Raw genomic sequence first — 18,046 nt, forward strand, 5'->3', positions numbered from 1 at the left:
AGTCCCATACCACAGATGTTCAATAAATTGAAGCTGTATTGACTTGCTTGACTATTTCATTTCTGCATGTGCTTGCCTTCTCTCCCCCACAACGCCCAAGGTTGTTGTGACAAAGAACAGTGGTGTTCATACGACTGGAACCTTGTTTTGCTCATCAGCAGAGACAAAACCAAATTATAGACTGCTTGATTTAATGACTGATTGATTCCTTTCCTGATGTAGTCCCACCTGTCTACTTTTGCTTTTGTTGCCTGAGCTTTCAGTGTTATATCCAAGAATCACTTCCAAGACCAATGTCAAGAAGCTTTTCCTCTGTGTTTTCTTCCTGGAGTTTTACAGTTTCAGGTCTTAAATTTAAATCTTTAACCAATTTTGAGTTTATTTTTGCACATGGAGTGAGATAAGCGTCCACTTTCATTATTTTGCATGTGGACATCCACTTTTTCCAGCACCATTTCTTGAAGAAACTATCCTTTCCTAATGCATTGTCAAAAGATTAATATGGGCCTTTTTGAATCAGATCTCAACTCGCAGAAAAAGAATCAACATGACAGTCTTAGAAATGAATCTTAGTATAATTCAGCTCTTCAAATTATCCCAGAAGTTTCTATGTTCTCTTACCCTTTTAGGAAGTAAAAATTAGTATGCTCCTGAAACTGTTTTCAAAAGACTAATGTAACTTTGAGTCATTTTAGTATTTATGCTTTCAAACGTACACTGATATACTCATCTTTGATTTTTTTCTCTTTCCCTTATTGTTCATATGTAATTTATCAGCAACTCATTCTACGCCACTTTCAAAATCTCTCCAGGAATCTTTCCAGCTCCATCACCTGGATCACCATAATAACGCTTTAACCAGTCTCCCTGCGTTCACTAATGCCGCTTCTGCAATTTGTTCTCCACGTGAGCTGGAGGGATTGTTTTAAAATAAAAATCAGCCATGATCATTTCAGCTGCTCCCATTATGCTTATGTGAAAATACCATCATAGGTCCTAACTGACTTGATGCTTACAGTAGAAAGATTAAATCACTTTAAAATTCTTGATAGTCCCTGCTTTTTCAGCTCCTTACTATTACGTGGCTGCTTTCTGTCGGATCCACAGTTCCACCAAACTAACTTCTCCTGCAATCCTCAATGTCAGTATTCCTCCTTTGAGGAAGATTTTACTTCCTTCTCCAACAATGTACACGAGCCCCCCGCAATGTATTGTTAGCACAGTGCCATATGTGTGCCTCTATCACAGCGTCTGTTATACTAAATTGAATTTTCTATTTGGGTGCCTCTCTCCCCAAAAGAATATGGTAATCTTGAGAACTGCCACTGAGTTTTATTCATAGTGTTTTCTTCTGAGACTGGCAGAATATTTGGCATTGCAGACACAATAAAATTGGCTGAATGAATGAATGAATGAATGAATCTTTCCCTGAGGCAGGAGCCATTATATTACATTTAATTGAGTAGAATTATAACATCTAAATTCAAGACGTATTTATATTACCTTGAGGAAAAAACTTTGGTTCTTGGCTTATCACTTAAAAATGGGGAAATGCCATTTGCATCACATCCCTCATAGAGTCTCATAAAGTTGTTTGGTGGTTAAATAAGACATTACAGAAAATCAAGTGCCTACTGCTCAGCAAGCCTTCAGTATATGTTTGCTTCATGTTGCTGCCTTCTCCCTTTTTTAACTGAACTCCTCTATTTAAAACTACATTTTCTATTAACTTATTGAGGAAGAATGGAACCGTTCATAGGACGATCATTGTGAAAAGAGTAGAGGACAGGAGGAAAGATATTTATTTAGTATTTAGTCTAAACATGACATAGCTGTGATTTTTTCTTATCCTATACATTTTAAATCAAATAAGTCTGATTTGTCCATATGTTTACAATAATCATGGCACTCAATTTTGACTGTTTCCTTAAAAGGCTTTAGTATTTGCTAATAAATGTAAGGTAGGGGCATTTCACTTGGCCACTTGAAATCTGAATAGCTCAAGGTTATAGGACCCAGAGAGGTAATGGGATGAGATTTGTGGTATAGCAGGCAGCTTTCTAACATACTGTCATAAATGAACTGAATGAAATACTACTGGCTGTCTTCTTCTAAAAAAGAATCTTTCAGCTGATACTTATTTCAAAAAAGTTACAGACTTCTGAATATCCTATACATTAATGTATAAAGGTTTATAAGGGAAATCATGTGAACTAATCATTCTCACAAAGAAAATCCATGTTTATTTATCTGATAGTTTAAAGAAAATGACTCTACATTTTATTTGGGCAAATAAAAAGATAAGGAAATGATTTTCATTAAAAAGTGATATTTATACAATCTACAGAAATACGTTAATATCAAAACTATATTCTCAAAATCAGTCACTATAAGAAATTATAGTATGTTTGATCAACTGATGCCCAGTCTGGAAATTCTGCTTTTCTAACTCTATATACAACTTGCAAGATGTTTCAAGATTTGCAGTGCTATAAAATCTTAATGTATATGTATTTAACAAAAAATTGCACAGAATGCAAACCAGGTTAACAAGCGAGTATTTATGGCATTGTTTTTCTTGGTTTTCCTTGCAGGATTTACAATCACATATTAACCCAGTTCCTTAGGCACTGTTTCTTAAAATTGGAATGACTGTACAGAATATGGAAAACAGATTAGCATATTCAGAAATTAGCAGGTTATTTGGTCCTGTCAGATTAGCATAATCTGTAATACTATGGAATGTATTACTATAATGTAATACTATGGAAAAGTTTTCCTCACATCTTCCAACCTTCACCATTTCCATCTAGAAGGAATGTTGAACTAGGCAAAGCCACAAGTGAAAAAGTCCCTATAGATTTTTAATCCTACTAAGCTTCAGCAAAACCTTCTCTGGTTCAGAAGGTACATGAAATTAAGAAGCAATAATAATACATGGCTTGACTTATTTTTGTTTTATCTTTGATCTGGAAGACACAATTAGTCTGTCTGGTAACTGTGAAATAAATCAAATCTAGTGTGTTCACCACTTGAAGCCTAAAGTCAGTGCTTTAAAACAAACCAAAACCACAAATGTTAACAATGTTTTCCTTTTAATTCTGATACCAGTTTATTCATGGCTCTTGGAGATTAATCTCTGGGATGACAATGTCTGATGTGCCAATTTGACATCAGAGGAAGATTGAAACCAAAAGCAGGTGAACACCTATTATTTTTAAATGGTGTAATTTTTACTCAGGTAAGTTTTCCAACGTATTTAAGAGTTGACCTCTATCATGATTTTTTTCAAGAGCAAAGAGAAAATATCACAAAAATAGAAAATAAAGCTAGCCTTCATAAAGTAGAGCATGGACTTTTCAAACAGCAATTCTCTCACTTCCCTATGAACATCAATGGCATTGCAAACCAGACATATAACAAAAAAAGAGAAATACAATATACCCTGAAAGTAGAAAACAAGGTCAGAGGTGACCTTTAGCTAAAAGACTTTCTTTAGGCGACAGAGACAGCAAATCAAGCTTATGCTTTTTTTCTGTTCAAATCCTCATAAAAAAGCCTAATACCTCAGGTTTTTATTTTTAATTTTCCTTCCATGGAGTGCTATATTAACACTTTCCTGCATTGGTATTTGAAAACATATTATACATAAACCAGCAATGAAAAAGACTATTAATTAAATAAAAGGAAGAAAAGAAGGAAGAACAGAGGGCAAGAGGGCTAAAAGGAGGGAGAGAGGACAGAAGAGGGAAAGGGAAGGAGACAGAAGGGAAAAAACAAAAAAAGGAGAGGGAGGGACATGGGTAGAGAGAGACAAGATAGAGAGAGGAAGAAGAAAAGGAAAAGGAAGGAAGAGAAGAAAAATTGGAGGGAGGGAAAGACATGTTTTATGTCAATCTGGTAAATCTGATTTGGGTAAGCAAGTCTATTAACAGAGAAATCTAAAAATGCTTCATGGCATAAGGCCACTCTAAATAATCTTACCAGGTATAGAGACCAAATTTCCATATTTTTTCTCTTTCATCTACTTCATGATTTTGAAATTTATTATTCTTTTGTCCCTTTTATTAGATAATTCTGTCTCTTTCTCCTCCTAAGCTAAGACATCATCTTATGATAGTGATATGTGGTAATATTATTGGGGTTTTTTGTCTAGTCTTAAGGAATGGGCCAAAAGCAAAGTGGAATCACTAGGATAATAATCTATTTCAGTGCCCTGAATTAACCTTATTCAAAGCTTACCTCCAAAGGGTAGCTTGTTGTTTTATGGAAATAAATGTACTTATTCATAATCAATAATTGTGTAAATATTTTACAGTTAATCAAGAGTAATAGAGAGAGAATATAAAGCTTCTTAACTTTGATCTGTTAAGCTAATAAATAATAAATTATTTCAATCATTTGTGAGATTATTATTCACCTATGCAACTGCATCTGATTTTCACTGATTTTATTCTATTCTAAAATGTTACTAGCCAATAACAAAGGTATCTATTGTGTAGTAGCAATCTTTGTGGTGAGCATTTATTTGTATCTAAGAAATAGAGTGAAGGGATTGTGACAAAATTCATAGTAGGGGGAGGGGAGCAAATGGTTCTATTTGTAAAGAAGAGGGACACGGAACGCTGTACAACAATTCTTCCTGAAACATCTGAAAATTGATCTCAGTTTGAGCTGAAGTCCTTCCCAGCCTCACCTCAACAAAGTGCCCAAATGACTTTTTAAAAGGGTACAGCTCAAACCAGGGGAGAATGAGGGAAAGGGCAGGTTTGAAACTTACAGTGTTTCTATAATCAATACTCTGCTCCTGAACAAAAGTGTAAAGAGGCGCACAAATGTACTAAACCGCATTTCAAAAATGACATCGTAATTGCTGGCACTGCCCAGCCTACCCTGGCCTCAGCATTGCCAGGTTTTAAATTTATTTCAAACTGTTCTTCCCAAGTCTGCCTAATTTTTTTTTTGTCCAAATAGCAGCAACTCACAGTTAGTGAACAAAGCTTCAGGATTTTTTTTACTTACAGCTAAATTTAACTTTACCCATCCAATAAAAAAGAAATAAGGGAGCCTTTATTATCTCCCTGGATTTCTGGGTATGATACCACATCATAGAGAAGTGGTTATTAGAGACAATGGCCTACCAAGGTGAAGTTTGTAATAAAGCCTATTATGTGGTTTCACCATTGACACTAATGGAATGTAACAGTGATTTAGAATGATTTAATGGTTCCCAGGTTGTGCTCTAATAGTGCTCTTTATATTATGATGTATATCACAAAACCTAATGTGGCTGTTGTGATATATTGACAGTATTCATGCTGTTTCATTTTTTTAGGGGAATTTTAAAAACTGTCAAAGGGGAAAATTAATAGGCTGCAACTGCTTTATTTTCAAGGGGTTCTGCTTTTTAAATGTATGTGCATAAATTTCCATTTGGTGCCACTCTTAGGCTAATAAATTCATTTGCATTTTTATTCTGAGGTAATAAAGAAGTGTGCATGTGTGTACGTTTCTGTGTGTGTGTGTATTTACGCATTGTATAGCTATACATATATATTTGTGTTTGAAATCCAACTTGCAGAAGACTGCACTGTCATTTTACGATATGTTTACAAAATGGTTCTATTAGATTAAAATGCACCTGAAAGAATATTACAAAAGAAATCATAATTTTATTATGTAAGATAAAATTATCTAGTTTGAATGTGAAACAAAAGGCTAGGATTTTAGTTCTAGCTCACTAACAACAAAAACCAAAACCCTTGGTTAGCTGTCATGTGAGCTCTTGGATTTCTGAGTAAAAGAAGAATAGAATTATTTGAAAAAGCAGAAGTGAGGCAGCAACTGTGCTCTTGTAGCCTGTGAGCATCATGATGCCTGATCTTTAAGTATTGACGCATATTTTGAACTTAAATAGAAGGTGGACAACATTGCAACATTTAAGCCTATTATTTGTTGAAAGTTGTAGAGCTGGAGAGTTGCAGATGAAAGGGAAAGAGGCAGGGCTTTCAAGAGCCTCCATATTCCACCTCTCAACATTTTGATCACTACTTCTTAATATCTGTTCAGTCTGTTCTCTTTCTTTGGAATGTTCTAAGTTCCCCATTTCCAGATAGTAGGCATTTCTTAAGAAATCTAAAAGACTTTCTATAAATCTTACTTAAGTTGTGAGATCATCGTCTTCCTTTCCAGCCCACAGCAATTTTCACGACTCTGATCTCCTTTTACAGTCAGTGAATAGCCAGTTCAGTCATTTGCTGTTTCATAAGTATATTTTAAGTAAACACATGATAAGAATTCAGCATATACTTTCTAGTTATTCGATGGATTGATGTAATCACATACAACTTCACCCAACGCTACTGCTATCCACCCAGACCATGCCTTCTTGTGGAAAAGGAGGCTACCTTACTATATTGGTTGGGTATGAGACCTTCAGACACTGGATTACTTCAACAAAAAATAACAACTTGAGCAGGACAAGAGCTTTTTTCTTAGAGGAAATATACTCCCAAACGCCATAATTAATTTACTATAAACTTGTACAACATAGAAAAAATATTACTTTTAATTCTTAATTGAGGTACTTAATTTTCATGTTGTTGTTGACATTGTATCTTAAATGTAATCACAGTTATATGTGAAGACATATATAACTTTTATTTTGAATCCCTCCCTCCACCTGTAGAAAGATCACCAGCTATGCAGACATCATATACACACAGATATATATGCCCCTATGTATATAGGTTGATTTCTGGTGGGTCAGGAGCATTAACTACAAGAGAAACAGTGTGTTTTCATTTAATACATACAGAAAAACATATTTATACAAATACATGTATTAACTTCAGGGCATTTTAAAACTATAACATTTGTAAGTGTATGGCATTCAATAATGAGCTACTTATAAACTGGACTTATCTTTAATTTTTCATTTGAAACCTAAAAGTTAGTGTATCCAACTGGCCATCTTAAGACCTCTTTGTCAAATTTGGCAAATAAAAAAAGTAAATAGAAAAGGAAAATGAAAAGAAAATTTTAATAAATGAAAAGACATCCTATTCTTGGCTGGGAACACTCAATATTGCAAAGATACCAATTTTCCCCAATGTTAATGTATAATATAAATTTAATATTACATGAATTTTGGTAAGAAGTCAACAAAATGATACTAAAGTTCATCCAGAAAAGTTAATGTAAAAAAGAATCTAGGAATATTTTGAAAGAAAAAGAAACTACTATCAAAACACATGAAAAAACAAATTTCATTATAATAGTTCATAATTAGCATCAGAACAGACAGAAAAATTTAACAAAGCAGAGTGTCCAGAAATAAGTTTAAGTATACAATGAATTTAGTGAATGACAAATGTACAATTCAAATCAGTAGAGAATAGATGTATTAATTGAGAAATGGTATTTGGACAACTAGCTAGCCATTTGGGGAATAAAAAATGGAACAATAAATAATTGCAGCATTTTTTACTCCAAAATAAATCCCCAGTAGATCAAAGATTTAAGTGTAAAAATTGAAACCATAAGAAACCTAGAAGAGATCATCAGCTAATTAAAAAATAACAATAATTTGTGGTGATTTGAGTAGAGAAGGCCATCACAAGTATACATAAAACCCTAAAACCATACAGAAAAAAGATCAATAAATTTGGCTGAAGAAAAATGAAAAACTTTTGCATCACTAAAAAAGTATAAATCAGAGGGCAAACTAGAGAAAATAGTTGCCATAGACAGAAATCTTAGTAAATCCGTAACAATTTTTGGAAATCAAAAAAATAATCAACCCAATAAAAAACTGATCAAAGGACAGGCATATATATCACAAAAAAAACGGCAAAAATGGTAAAAACTAAACATAGAACTATACTCAAAGTCAGTCATACAAAAGAAATGCATCACAGTAATAATGTGATTTTTTTCACTTGTTTGATACTTCCCAATGCTGTCAAAAGTGTGAGGAAATATGCATTCTCTATTGTTGATGATATTAGTGCAATTTTTTAAGGCCATTTGCAAATTTACCAATATTACCCAATAAACATGAAAATGTGCTTATCTTCATCAGTAATCATGGAAACACAAATTAAAACCAGATACCATTATATGCATCAAAGAATGGCTAAAATTAATAAGAGGCTTAACAACATCAATTATCAGTAGGGTATGAAACAGCTGAAACTCTCTTATACTGTTGGTGGAGGAATAAGTTGGTACAACTAGTTTGGAAAACTGGCATATTTTCTCGATTTGAACATATGCATAATTTATGACCCAGCAATTCAACTTCTAATTAAACACACAACTGAAAAACTTGCATATGTGCACTGTGTTTAGAACCGCATTATTTGTAATATCCCCAAACTGGAAACCCAAATGTTTTCATTGGACATAGAATGGATAAATTAATCAAGTGGTCATAAAATGAACACTGTATAATGATAAAAATGGCCCAACTACTGATATACACAACTACAATGAAGGATCTCTCAAATATAATGTTAAGTGAAAGAGGTCAGATACAAAATCGATTCCATGTATTTAAAGTATAAAAACCAAACAAAATGTAACTTTAAAGTTAGAAGTCAGAATAGTGCTTACCTTTGTGGGAGAAGAAGAAAAAAAGGTGGCAGTAGCAATTGTCAATGGTTCAAAGGTTGCTTTTGGATTGCTGTCAATTTTGTATTTCATGACCTGCCTGGTGGTTATTCAGATGCTCACTTGTGCTTATTCTTTGAGCCTTATATTTATGTTTTATGCAAATGATCTGAATGTGCATTATACTTTACAATAAAAAGTTTGAAGAACAAGACAGGGCAGGTTAAAGAAAAGAGAAAGAATAAAGAGATACTATTCATAGTTTTTAATAATCAAAAAAAATGTTTTTGAGTATTATGTTGTCATAATGACCCTTAATAATAATAATAGCTTCTAGGCCAGTATTTTAAGAATAGAAATGTAAATATTGATATAACTAGTTAGTAGAGTAATCATCCATTGATTTTAACCATTTGGTACAATTCTGCCATTAAATGTGGAGTTACGAAATTCACAGAAAATGATACTTACTTTTTCATACACTTAAGTTTTCTGCCATCTTATCCTCATATTTTAATTTAAAAAATGGAAGAAACCATGATAAATATAAATAGGTTAAACATTTTGATGGCTAATAAGCTTAAGGGCTTTTTACATCTTTGTACCTTGGTAAGATTATCTTCACTCTCTAGGAGTTGTGCTGGATGTTAATCTCTGAAGAAAATTCCAGGCCTGAGGAGAATAGGGATGTTTTGTAGACCCATTTAACCAGTTCAGTGTTTATTAAACTCCTGCTATATTCTGATTACAATAAGACACAGTTTTTGATCCCATGACCTTAGAGATCAATTTACTAAGAGAAGAGCCCACATAAAGATCACTTTGCTTGCACTGCACCACATGGTTGACCTTTGAAGTCTTACCTTTCCTTAAAATGAAAAATAGAATTTCAATTTGGAAGAGCATAGGCTAGCTTTCCTCACATGTGGGAATTATAGCATCATTGCTCCTCTTACGGAAAAGATGCAGTCTTGCTGGGAGAGCATAGGCCTCTGAGCCAGAAAGAACTTGTTTCAAATACAGTGCTGGCTTTGTAACAAGGTGACTTTTCTGAGCCTCAGTAAAGACAGCTTAACAAATGAAAATGAGTATCTCAGAATCCTGCGCCCATTAATTGGAGGTATTTAGACTGACTGGCTAGCTGTAGGTGCTTAATAAACTTTAGTTACTTCTCCCCCTTCAACTGTGTGCTATAGTTATTTGTCTAGCATCTCATCTCCCATATTGGTCTGTAAGCTTTTTGAAATTAGGGATCACATCTTATTCTTCTTTATACCCCTTATAGAGCTTGGCATAATGCCACGTACAGAGCTGAAATTCCATATTTACTGAAGGAATGAAATTTTTTCAACCACATATTGACTATGAGAAATGAAGATAAGATATATGTGCTTAATTCTGCTGAAGCTAAAGAAGAACCTACTCAACCCAAATCGAATGATTCTTTACTCACATTCATCTAGAGAAGACTAAATGTATGTTTAACAACTGTCATTAAGAACATGAGGTTATTATACAAAGACTAAGAAGTGACTCTCTGATTTTCGTAAGGAGATAGAAGAAAAAAGTTTCAACTCATTGAAGAAGGCTATAATACAACGTGTAGCTATAAAGACCGATTTTTTGTTTTGCTTGCAGAATCAAGTTATTACTTTAGAGTCATAATGCTTTTTGCAGATATACATGATGCTGAATTTTGGAATTCTGTATAAAATATATCCTCATCTGAAATAGCTTAGCTCTTTGATGCCAGGACATAGAAGGTGTAGACAAATTAACGTCCATGTCCTTTGAAGCCCTATGATTCTTTGACCTATTTGGTTTTCCCTTCTATTTCACCTCTTAGGAAAGCTTTGAAAACTTTAAACAGATAATTAGACAACTAGAGAAAGAACTCTAAAGCTATCCAACCATTCTTCTTATTCCAGAATGGTACATCATAATGAAGAGTACCAATGTTCTAGGTGACAAAGGTCACATATATATAAGATAGGTAATAATCATACCATTATGTGTTAATAGCACACTATATCCCATCCTACTGTATTTGAACTTCCTGTGAAAACAATAGCCTGTGGTGAAACAGCTTGTCATGGATACTAATGAAAAATTGCCCAAGATATCCTGATGGGAATCCTCCTACATTCACTCTGCCCCCGAGGTCTGGGAATTCACTGAACACAAAAGTAAGACTTTCCTCTGTCTCTTATATTCTACCAAAAATGTTACACAAATTCAGAATATCTCAAGTGGGAAAAGTAGGTAACATGTGCAGAATGGTTTTAGAATAAATCATGCATTGCTTAATTATTTTAGAATGCTGAAGGACAAGAGGACGTGATGGAGGGGGAAAGTCATTTGTTTTTGACATCTATGTTATTTCAAACTTACAAGCAAATAGATGTTCACTTTTGTTTCTCATTTTGTATAGCACCTTCCCTGTAGAGAGCTGGGCAGATCCCTACAGAACAGAAAATAGGCAAAATTTCTCCCCTATGTAACTTGAATGTTCTCTGAAAATAATAGTGTATTATCATCATCGGAGCTTTCTCTTTCCAAAGATTCCATATAGTAGGTTTGGAAAAGTAAACGGAGGAATGACTGAGAAATACAAAGACTCTTTGTAAGATAATAAAATAAGATTTGAATAATTATTATCTCATTTTGATTTTGCAACTATAGGGACTCTATATGGGGCAATTTTTAGTGCCTTAATTAGCAAAATCAAAATAACAAAAAATGGCAATTTCCTGTACTCTCTCTTAGGTTTTTTTCATTTGCAGCCTGTAGCAATAATTATATTTTCCAAATGCAAAACACCTCATTTAAAATGCAAGCTTCCCAGAAGTTGGCCAACTCTTACTGGCTCAAAGTGACAGAAACAAGTGAATCTTTTTTTCTGACATCTTCCCCTGTTAAAACTCCTTTTGGCATGCTTACTGAATATGAATCAGCCACCATGTAAATAAGTTTCTGTGTCAATATTTTGTATTGTAAAATATTTTGCCCATTGGAGTAAAAGAACAAGGGTTTGCAAATCAGATTACCAACACACTTCTAATTTATATCTTGCAAGGATAGCCTTTAAGCCACAGTTGACCTCTTATTTTTTATATATATATATTAGCTGGAAACAATTCATCAAATAAGATACTCCCTTTCCTTTCAAATCCACTTGTATTACTAAAAGGTTGAGTAAAGACCTCTGGGGAACAAGGGCAATTTTTGACATGGGTCTCAACAGATTAAACTATGCAGGGACAATATAGAATACATTGGAGCAATAACATTATCACATCATAGGCTGATTGAGAGGCATTTCCTTGCATTTCTGTCCTTTTACCATAAGCCAATAGTAGCCACAGGCATTTGACTGGAGAGCCTGGAGGATTGACAGGCCTGGCAGTCATTACACGCTGGATTGAATACTAGATTACTCCAAAGTGGCTGAGGGTCAGGGATCAGTGTGTTCCCTTTTGGCACTAAATGACTTTAATATCCTTACTGTATTAGTCAATTACTTTAAAGCTGCTGCTCTCTGAGCTCTCTCTGCCCCCCTGCAGTTTACTATGGACATTTGAATTGCTCCCATACTTAACCCCCACATCTGCTTTTAGCTGTCAAAAGAACAGTGCTATCAGTGGAGCTATTGACAATATGAAAAGAACTGAGATACTTGCTGGAGGTGTCAAGTGCCTCTTTCTTTTGGCTGCTTAGTTTAAAAAAATAAAAAAACTAAACTCAGTTATAAAGGTGGTCCTCAGAGAAAAGGAATTCAGAGTCTTTTAATCTATTGGCATGTAAAGTGACCAACAGGAAAAAAAATGGAGGAGTTGATTTTTTTTTACCACTTACTTCCATAAACCATGCACCATCCATGTGGGTTTTCATTAATTTTTGTGAACACACACTTTGTACGTAACTGTGAAAGAGTGTGCACCTGAGTGAGGACCTATATCAAAGCCTTTATTTCTATTTCACAACGGTTCCGGTGATAGTGGAGAATTATGCTGCAATTCTCAATTTATTGGTGCAACACAGTGAAGAATTTTATATCACAGCCACTGAACTTTAAAAGGGCTGGTGTGGCTTGGTGTTAAACCAACATGTCTGGATTAAATATGAACTAAGCTGATTTGAAATTTAAAACTACTTGAAAGTCATGCCTTCAGTGTTCCAGAAAAAGTGATATGATTCCCACACAAGAGCACAGCTGCTGAGTGGGCCCTGACGTTCTCGTGTGTTTACGTGTGTACAGAATCTGCTTGCTCGTGAGTGTCACTGGGAGCGTGTGTAAGTCACAGTGCTACAGTGATAATAAAGAACACCACAGGAAATTGCTAAAAGATTCTTAAAAGCTATTTCATATAGAAATTTTTTAAAAAGGACAAGACAGATACTTACAGAAAGGTTAACACATTGCCACTAGCTTACTTATATCAGAATCTGAGAAAGTCACTGAATTCTTATTAAAGGGCCTCCTTTCAGTAAGATCTGATTATTTGATCAAAAAATACTCCTTACATATTTTGCTTAAGTTTCCATTATTGATTTTGACTTTTGTGTATACTGTTATATATACATGTAAGCAATTCTTCACAACATACAATTTAAGCAAAAGCTTTATTTTTCTAAAACAAAGATTAAATTAACAAACAATGAAAACTTTTTACACTTGCTTCTAAAAATCTGAACCTATAAGCTATGATTTCAGGGACCATCCACCTCTCTTACTTTGAAAAGATTCTTCTCAGATATGAAAACATACCACAAATACAATGTCAGCAGAAATATGCTATAGCCAATCCGAGTCAAAAATCGTAAAGAAATTGTAAGCTTAGATTGTGCCAGTCATTAGAAACGACAGTTTTTGTCATCACAGTGGCATTTCCAAGGCAATTTTATGGGCTAACAGTAGAAAATCATAAGATTTGGCACTGTTCTAAATTATTTGCTAATCCTAAAGATTTTGATTTAATTGTTGAAAACAACATCGATCTGATTCTAAAGATTTAAAATATACCTTCAAACTTTGAAATAACACAGAACGGTTTCCAAATCTTATAATTTCAAGCCATTTTTCCTTTTAATTAGAATGTAGTTTTTTCATTAGTCTAGCTTTTATGAGTATAGAATCTAATAAGTAAACATGGAGTAAACTACATATTCTTGGGACTTTAAAAGCTGATACGACTCCTACCATAAGAAAGTAGACAGACCAGAAGACAATATATATTTCCTTTCAGTGGACATCTATTAAAAATATAAAGATCATTGCCTTGGGAAATAAATTTCATGATTTTGCTCATTTAAAATTTAGTCAGCAAAGGACCTTTAAAAACTTAATACCTCTTGGCAATCATGCGTCATTAGCACTTTCTATTCATTTATATTTTGTTGTGTTTGGGGAATTGCGTATTCTGGGGAAGAAAGGTAGTCTGAGAAGAAAGTGATTGAGTGAGCCCCCTTGATGGTTGGGATGACAGAAGGTGAAGGACAGTAGCTGCAGCTGACAACTTCTTTAATATGAATCACTTATAAATATTTACAATTCCTAATTCAACAACAACTCAATGGGTAGCACACAATCAGAAGCGTTTGATGATTTGCTTGGAATCCTGATCATTAATGTTTTAATAAGAGTGCGTTTCTATCAGGAAGTGTTTTTAACCAATTCATTTGGAAAAGTCTAGTCTTCCTATGTCTCATCTTCATTTCTAATAAATAGATAACTTCCTCTTGTAGTTTACTCATCACATTTTATTTTTGTAAGAAACATATAGTTAGCATTACCAAAGATTAACTTCCTCTTCCACTCTGTCATGACATTTAGGTGGATTCATTTAAATTATATTTTCACTGGAATATATTACAAAGTAAATGGAGTATGTTTTTGCAACAACATACACTAGTTATCTTTTAAACATAAGAATGACCATCATTGCAAAACCTGCAAAGTAAAATACTATGAATTGTCTTATGAAATACAAAAATCTACAGCAATCTGTTAGCGTAGCATCTAATTTTCATTTTCACACCTTTCATTATTGCTTCCCTAACATAACCAAGAGGCTTTAAATGACCAATGGGAGTGGATACTCCTTTCTTTCTGACCCAGTGAGTAATGAGGCAGACAACCCCCTAGCCCATTAGGCCTTCCTTGTTGAGTGGGAGTGCAGTTAGCTGGCATAGCGCAGAAAAAGGGTCATATCGCTTATGACAGCGAAAAATAAAACGTAGAATTATAATCTATGCACTGTAATAACTTTACTCAGGAATTACATAGAAAATTAACTAATAGCCAGGGTCTTTAAGGATTTCCTCTCTGTTGTAGTACAAAATGTGAATATTTTAGCGTAGTACATCATTCAATATTTTCTGATTTTAGAAAGAAGAACGTTATAATTTCTGAAACAGAGAAAATAGTCACTAGAGGGTAATTGGTTTTAAAAACAGACTCCCTCCAAGCAGTGACAAAAGTTTACTTTATAAGTAGCATAAATAAGGATGGGAGAGCTTTTTGAAAATGTGATCTCTTCTTTAACAACTATGTCTGAATGCTTCCCTGATTTTCTTAGAAAATGTCTGTGCATGCATGTGTGTGTGCGTGCGTGCGTGTGTGTGTGCACATGTTTAGTAATTCTGGTATAAAGGAATTGACAGTTGTTTAGGGAAGTATCATTAGAATCATTTAAAATATCTACTTTCCTTTGAAGGTACTTCCTACCTCAAAAATAAAAAACTCCTCAGAACCTGCTTGTCATGTATCGTACTTCAGTATGTAAACAACTTACTAACTGGCTTTCCATGAGAGCAGGGCTCATAATTTTCAGTCTGAAAATGACATATACAAATAAAGGAACTAAAGCATGGAAAGTAACATATTTTGGTCTTGTGACTAATGGTAACCTGGTGCTATTGAATTACTGAACTGTGTCTGAGAACTAATGAGAAAATTTTCCCAGGGGAATCTTTATCCAGTGCACTTGGAGAGCACCTCGGGGACCTATTCCGAGTCTGTCACCTTCCCCGTCTCATTGACACTCCACTTCTTTACCACCATTACACTGTGCAACCATTTCACTTCACACCTCACGATTAGAATATTAAAAGGAGAGAATACTATACGACTTGTTCCAGATAGCAGAGTTGTTTTTGACACTTAGAATAAAAATTGTCACCAGAATATCACAAAGACATGAGAGTCTCCAACTGAGTAGAACATTCTAAAGCTTAAAGCTATTTTATTCCACAGCTAATGAAAACTTTCAAGAAACCTCTTAATGGCACATAAGTCATTTACTCAGAGTTACTTAAGGGCTGCATAATTTTAACCAAAAAGAATAATTGTACTTTTAAAGGTAGAAAAAATGAATCTGCCATAGAAATTTAGCTTGGGTCACTATGATATTGATCTTTTGTTGGTTATTGTTTGGTTTGATCTTATGTATACTTGGATAAAAGGTATGTTCCTAGACAGAGGGTGGCATTCTTGCATTGGGCAGTGCTGAAGATCAACACTGTTACCACAGAGGTCTTACTGTAGTGACTAAGGACCGTGTTATTACTTCTAGAACTAATAGTGACACACTTTGTGGGATACGCCTACTTTCCGACACAAAGGAACTAAGAAAGGGGAAAGATGAGACCACTTAAAAATGTATTCCACTATTACAATGCTTTACATACACACACACACATATATACTTATACATATATATATTTGTTTTAGCAATGGATTATTAATTAAAGGATTCTCTTCTGATAACTGGGAGTTTTTATCAGAAGCAAAATCCCTGCCACTAAAAAGACAAAATTAATGTTGATCTGTTCTTTTATCCTTTTAAAAGGCATGATGACTGCCTCTGTGGTTAGGCTTTGCTATACCCCTGCAGTGGAGTAAGCATTATTACTTCCATTGCTGAGGTCAGGCTCTTAAATTAAGACCATGGCACATTCCTGCAAAAGACCCCCGTGCACATTTTGGATTGGAATTTATTAGTTCTACCAATGACCTTAGCAGTTAGCTGTGTATTTTGCAAAATATACTTTGCATAATAAATAAAATCCTCTTATTAATATTACTGCTACATTTATTTTTGCCCAAAATTAGACAATCTCCACTCTTAAGAATATACAAATTCATATACTCACATGGCCAAATGTACACAAATATTATTGGAGATAAAATTCTACAGAACAATCATCTTCCAAAGCCACAAATATTATTGGAGATAAAATTCTACAGAACAATCATCTTCCAAAGCCATTCTCCTTCCATAACAAAGTCTCTTTTTCCCATAGCTTATGATATTTCATTATAGGAACTTGTTTGGGCTAGACAAGAATGTAGTCCTGCTTTGTTCACTCAGGTTTCCACTATGAACATGCATGGGATTTGGTATTTTTTAAATTTTCATTCTACATCGACCTGCTATGTGGGTATTTCCCTGTAAGAACCTTATTGCAGAGCACAAGGGGATTAAAGCTAATTCTAAAGTTCCCTGGTTTCCTTTAGAACACCCTTAGAAAGATTTATCACTCTGCCAAAAGTAGGACTGAAAATGTTTCAGGTTCAGGAGTCAGTGGAAAGTTTAAATGCTTGGAATCCATTTGTAATAGTGGGTATTTTGGATGGAATTATCTGTGGCAAACTATCCACTTGAGGGAAGACTTGGGAAAAGTATTCATGTAAGTTTATCAGTCCAATACGGTAAGTCCAGGGAAAAGGAAAGGGATGCACTGTAATCAGCATCCTGGTGTCATTCATGCTTTCAGTGTTCACTGAACATCTATGTTTTTGCTACCTCTGATCCATTTTATGTCATGGAATAAGACTTGATCTTATTCCTCTGTCTCATGGATCTTTCTTTCCATTGCAAAAAAACAAAAGAGCTGAATTCTGGCTCTTGTCCTCTGCTATGAATTAAAAAAAAATATTCGTTTGATATAAATATAGGTCTGTTACTATGTCTGTTAATTCAATGTGATAGAATCAAGAGAAAGAAGGCTAGAAAGCTCTAATTTCCTGTATAAAATTTGTATTTAGGTTCTCAAGTATTAAAGTGATATTTGCCTGGAGAGTTGACTTTAGAACGCTTTCCCACACAGGTGTCTTGAGCTTAAGCAGATGAAACCCTGTGACTCTCGAGTAGTAATGATTCAAAATATAATTCACATGAGGGAGTTAAACACACACTCATAATAAGCCTACATAAGCCGTCCATTACAAGGGTTTCCTTCATTTTCTATGCCAGAGTCACAAAATAACTTCAAACTTTGTCCCAGAGATGAAATCAAAAGTCCACCTCACACATGAAAAGGACATCTCTACGGATTTAAACCAAGACCTGATTATTCAGGAGCAGCTTATTTGGCTCGTGGCTAAGTCAAAGTTTGCTACTTCTGGGCATGTTTGACTATAGGGAACTCG

General features: G+C 34.3%; 1 long non-coding RNA gene across 2 annotated transcripts in view; it reads left to right on the forward strand.

The window, feature by feature from the left end:
- Window positions 1–10,635: 10,635 nt before the first annotated feature.
- The window catches only part of LOC111773094 (uncharacterized), a 38,160-nt gene continuing 30,749 nt past the window's right edge, over window positions 10,636–18,046 (forward strand). For both annotated transcript variants that reach the window (XR_002807292.2, XR_002807291.2), the window contains exon 1: window positions 10,636–10,799. This is a non-coding gene — a long non-coding RNA (uncharacterized lncRNA). The remainder of the gene's footprint in view (window positions 10,800–18,046) is intronic.

Source organism: Equus caballus, chromosome 4 (assembly GCF_041296265.1).
Source record: "Equus caballus isolate H_3958 breed thoroughbred chromosome 4, TB-T2T, whole genome shotgun sequence".
Classification (NCBI taxonomy): domain Eukaryota; kingdom Metazoa; phylum Chordata; class Mammalia; order Perissodactyla; family Equidae; genus Equus; species Equus caballus.